The following is a 5,478-nucleotide window of genomic DNA, read 5'->3' on the forward strand; positions in this document are numbered from 1 at the left end:
AATTTTAGTAAAGAAAATAAAGTAGAACTTGCATTACAAAGTTAATATGACTATCTGAATTGTCATTTGAATTTTTTTATTCTTTTTAGTTATGAATTGTCATTCTATTAGCATATTTTTAAGAATAGTCTTTATTGCCTTTTATTACTACTTCAGTTATGTCTACCCATAAGCAATTTAGGAAAAGAAATAAAAATCTCTAAGTAAATTTGTATTTAAATTCAGATTATTCCCTTGACCCCTCTGCAATTTTTCATGCATTATGAGTTATAAATACTTTTAAAAAATTTTGATAGTGGGATGAATTGAGGATGGAATTTATATATTCATTTTAACATTCCTTTCTTTTCAAACAGTACAGGAAAACATGTGGAAATGAGAAAGATTTGGGAATACCTTACTCCAGGAATGTCTTTCACAAATGGAGCTTCACTTCTGGTTTTCACTGGACACTGACCTTGTGGCAGAGTCACAGTTACCTTTCCTGTTATTTCCAGTGATTCACAGAACATTTGAATAGTGATGCTTGCCTTGGTTTTACCGATTTTCATTCTGATACCTTGTTTACTTTGTTGGGGCAGAAAAGCTTGCACTAATTTATTTCCGTGGTGTCTGATCTTATAAAGAGCTTGATTTTACCTTGTATACATAATCTTTGCAAAGGAATGTTTACAAATAAATTTGGAAATACAACCAAAAAAAAAAAAAAAAAGGGAATCATCAGCAAAAAAGGATCAAGATTTTCTTACTGCGGGCCACACCAAACCCCCCAAATTTTCTAATACCTTGAAAAGCACTTTAAAGAAGATTGCAAAGGGTTCATCCACTCACAACTTATCTACTGAAGAAGACGATGCAAATAAAGACTTTTCCTTCTCACCAACATTCAGTTACCGAGTGGTTATTGCCAATGGTCTACAAAAGAAAATTAATGTAACTAACAGTGATAATGAGAATCTGTTTCAAGAGTTATCTTCAGTTGAGCTCTTACTCAGAATCATTAAATGAACTAAGAAGTAGTACAGAAAACCAGTTACAGTCAGCACACACCACGCCAGTTAGACACAATAGGAAGAGATCAGGCAGTCTTGTACCCTCTGAGGGCAGTTCTGATGGGGAGTGCACTCTACATAGCTTAAAACTTGGGGCTTTATGAAAGCTAAGGAAATGGAAAAAGAGTCAAGAATGTGTCTCCTCAGATTCAGAGTTGAGCACCATGAAGAAGTCTGGGGGATTAAGAAGCATATAGTTAGACAAACTGCCTGAAAAACAAAGACAAATGATCTAGAGCCCGGGTTCAGTTCCTCTGCTGCATTAGCCAAACGCATGATGTCATGGAAATGATCTTTAAGGAACTTTAGGGAATAAGTCAGACTGAAACAGAACTTTCTGAACTATGAGGGCATGTCAATGCTCTCAAGCACTCCATCGATGTGATCTCTAGCAGTGTGGAGGTAGTGCAATGTGAATTCCAACAGCTCCGTAGAGGGTTTGTCCAGTCTTGGAGGGAAACCAGAGACATCCATGATTATGTTAAACAGGTCATATGGGTAGCAAAGTAAGCCTGAGATTTTTAAATGTGCCTGAAGAAAAATTTGAATATATTGAAAGTATGGTGTTACAAATTCTAATAGATAAAATGACTTTCTCAGATACACCAAATGCTATTAAAATTGAATTTGCTCAAAGGATAGGACACCAAAGGGACTGCCCAAATGCAAAACCTTGACCCATACTTGTATACTTTGAAACCCCTCAGCAAAGAATTCTGTCTTTAAAAAATCATATAAACTCAAGGGAAACAGGCATTGGAATCTCAACAGATATTCTGACTTATGATATCAGAGAAAGAAAAGAGAAAGGAATTCCATCTTCCCAGACATATGAGAGCATGGATATGAAGTTATCTACTCCAGAGCCCAAAACCAAAGAGAACAATTGGCAGTCACCTGATGACAGTGATGGAGAGCTAGAATCTGACCTCAATAGAAACAGTTAGGCTGTGCTTTCTAAACCAGAGTTTCCAAGAAAAGGAAGTACTTCCAAGTCAAGCTCAAAATCACACAGTGCCAGATCTAAGAATAAAACTGCTAATAGCTTAGTCCAAGTAAATCAGATTATGATAACATTCCCTCATAATTGCCAGAATCAAATAACTTGAAAAAGCAAACCACAACCCAATATGCAGATGCAATGCCTCTCTGGCATTCACAGAGTGATTTTTTACTGCTAAACTTAGTCGTTCTGAGTCAGATTTTTCCAAACTGTGTCAGTCTTACTTGGAAGATTTTTCAGAAAATCAGTATTTTATTAGAACTAATGGGAGCTCCCTTGTATCATCTTCAGACCAGGAACTTTGGCAGAGAAAACAGGATGGTGTACCTACCTTGTATGACAGTCCTCAGGACCAGGATTTGAATGAGAGTGCTCAAGGTGTCCAAGTACAGAGTGAAACTGAGAACACATAAACTGTGGATAGTGGAATTTGTAATATCATGGTGTGTCCATCTGGAGACCAAAGTCATTACAGTGATTCTCAGCTCTCTTCCCCTGAGGATCTTTCCCCATGGAAGGAATGGAATCAAGTAGAACAAGGAGCTGATTTATGTTTAGACTCATCCACCCAGGAAGCTTTTGATTATTACACAAACAGTTTATTTGACCAACAGCTGGATGTCTTCAATAAAGACCTAGAAGACTTAGGAAAATGCCACAGTGACCTGCAAGATGACTCTGAAAGCTTTGATTTAACCCAGGATGGCAACTCTTCTCCATGCCCTGGCTTAGATAATAAACCACAAGGCCAGTGGGTTGTCCAATATGATTTGTATCAGGAAACTACTTCTAATGTGTTGTACCAAAACCAAAGCCAGTTGCCCATGATGTATCAAAGTCAAAGTGAACTACAAAGTGATGATTCAGAGGATGCCCCACCCAAATCTTGGCATAGTCAATTAAGCATTGACCTTTATTATAAGACTTTCAGTTTCCCAAAATTTGTATCTACACCCCAGAGAGCTAAATCAGCCTTGAAAGTAGTATGGAACAAAAGCACACAGAGTCTTAGTGGGTATGAGGACAGTGGCTCTTCTTTAATGGGAAGATTTCATATGTTATCTCAATCAACTGCCAATGAATATAGTACCACCCTTGACTCTGATGTCTACATAGAGCCCTACTACTACAAAGCAGAGGACGAGGAGGACTACAGTGAACCAGTGACTGATAATGAAACAGATTGTGTCAAAGTCATGGAATAAGTCCTTGCTAAGCTAGAAAACAGAACTTGTGTTACTGAAACAGATGAACAAATGCAGGAATATGATCACCATTCATATGAAACACCCTATGAAACCCCACAAGATGAGGGTTATGATGGGCAGGCAGATGATGTGGTTAGTGAAGGAGAACTGGAACCCTTACACGACCCAGCATCTGAAATGGAAATAAGGGAAGATGAAAACCAAAATATCCCTGAGCAACTGGTGGAAATCACAATACCAAAAAGAATCCATCCTTCTTTCAAAGAGGCAGCTTTAAGGGCCTATAAGAAACAAATGGCACAGTTGGAAGAGAAGAACCTGACTGGAGGTACTAATGCTTAAATGCTACGGTATGAATTAATAGTGTTTTGCCATTGAGTGTTCTGTTTACCTGGATGAAGAGTGTACTTGTGAGGAATTTGCATGTCTTCTTTGAGAAGGACTGGATTTCATGCAAGTAGGTCTCCCAGCAAGTTGGATTTGATAATCTAAAGTAAAAACATATTTCAAATAGATCATATTAAAAGAGCTCCAAATTTAACCCTACTCATTGGAGTATGATTCTTCGGCATGACACAAACCCCATTTCATATTAACCAAGTGTGGCATCAGTTGTCAAGAAAATGAGTAGTGAAATTAAAGGATAGGCCCTTAAAGACAACAGCTGGATGTCTACTCCTTGGCTCCATTAGGTTTATAGGGATGGGGAGAAAGGTGCAGTTAATATTAAAAAAATTGAGAAGATGAACTCTGACTTAACCACTCCTCCCATCCAATTCATCATTTGGAGCCTGATGATAGGAAATTTGGGTTTCCACAGCCAACCTTCGCCAGTCCCACCAGAAACTTCCTTACCATCTACTGATGCAGCTGAGGGAGAACAATAAAGCCAAAGCCACAGGCAGTGCCTGAGTGGTCACAAGTCATTCTCTGAGGATAAATTAATAAGGGATTAGAGTAGTGAAGCTTCCTCTTTGTGAGAGGAGTAGAAGTCTCTTCACCATTATGGAAATGAGAAAAGCACCTTATCTACAACTTTTTCTTAATTTCCCGGGGGAACAACTTTGAATAATATACATGGTAGCTGTATATAAATATATGAGTTTAGTAATTTTTTTAACTTCTCAAACTTCATCAGTATTCACAACCTTTGTTTGCATGCTTATTACTTAATCTCAAATATTTATTCAACATACTATTTTAAGAAGGTGTGGATTTATGTGATCAAGTTTACTTGCTTTTGGTCAATAATGTCATATTTTACTTACTTTGTAATTTGCAGCTTCTTTGCCTTGACCAATAGCCTCCAAACTAACTATTTTCTGGTTAATATGGGTAGATTATTGAATAATCAAATATCTTTATTGTTAAAATGTTTCAAGCCCTAAGAAAATTGAAATCACAATTAGTCTTCTCTGTTCTAAAAATCTATCTGTGTAGCACAAGAGAGCTTACATAATTTAAAGAACAATATAAGTCAAGGGGATCTTGGGTACATTGGCTATGAGTGTTATTTTTTTCTTTTCAGTGAGGGGGTAGTTGGTAGTTAGCTATAATTAGTTGATTTGAAAATGCGAAGTAATTAAATTTTATATAAATAGAACATATATTAGAAGAATATCTATCTCATATCAGAGTAATTTTTGAGGGTTAGCTGTCCTTATTGCTGAAATTAAGTTGATAATTTCTAGGGATAGAAGACAGAAGTTTGACATTGTTTTTTTTTTTATTTGCTATTGATTCAGAAGAGTCTACTCAAGGATAAATTAAGTCTAATCTCTGTGTGTGTATGTGCGTGTGTGTGTGTGTGTGTGTGTGTGTATGTGTGTGTGTGTGTGTTATGATGTAATAGAATACATGTTTTAATATCAAATGGTTAAGGCATCTTTTTGATATATTAGTCAATATCTTAAATAGCACTGGACCACAAATTTTAAATAAATAAATAAATCTTCAAATTTTAAGAAAGAAACTGATATAAACAATGGATCATTGTTTAACTTTTAAAAAGGAGAAGATACTGCTATTTATTATAATAAGGATGAAACTGGAGAACAGTATGTTAAGTAAAATACGCCAAAAACAGAAATAAATATTGCATGATCTCACCTATATGGGGAATCATTTTTAAAAAGGTTAAATATATTTCTATATATAACAAAACAATGGTTATCAGGAGTGGAATGGAGGGAAATGAAATGGAAGAACTAGGTGA

The 5,478-nt window shown here is 36.2% G+C and overlaps 1 pseudogene; it reads left to right on the plus strand.

Moving 5' to 3' along the window:
* Positions 1 to 602: 602 nt before the first annotated feature.
* Positions 603 to 3,605, plus strand: LOC124973664 (protein unc-13 homolog C-like; annotated as a pseudogene).
* The last annotated feature ends 1,873 nt before the right edge of the window (positions 3,606 to 5,478 follow it).

The sequence above is a fragment of the Sciurus carolinensis genome, unplaced genomic scaffold, assembly GCF_902686445.1.
Source record: "Sciurus carolinensis unplaced genomic scaffold, mSciCar1.2, whole genome shotgun sequence".
Lineage (NCBI taxonomy): Eukaryota > Metazoa > Chordata > Mammalia > Rodentia > Sciuridae > Sciurus > Sciurus carolinensis.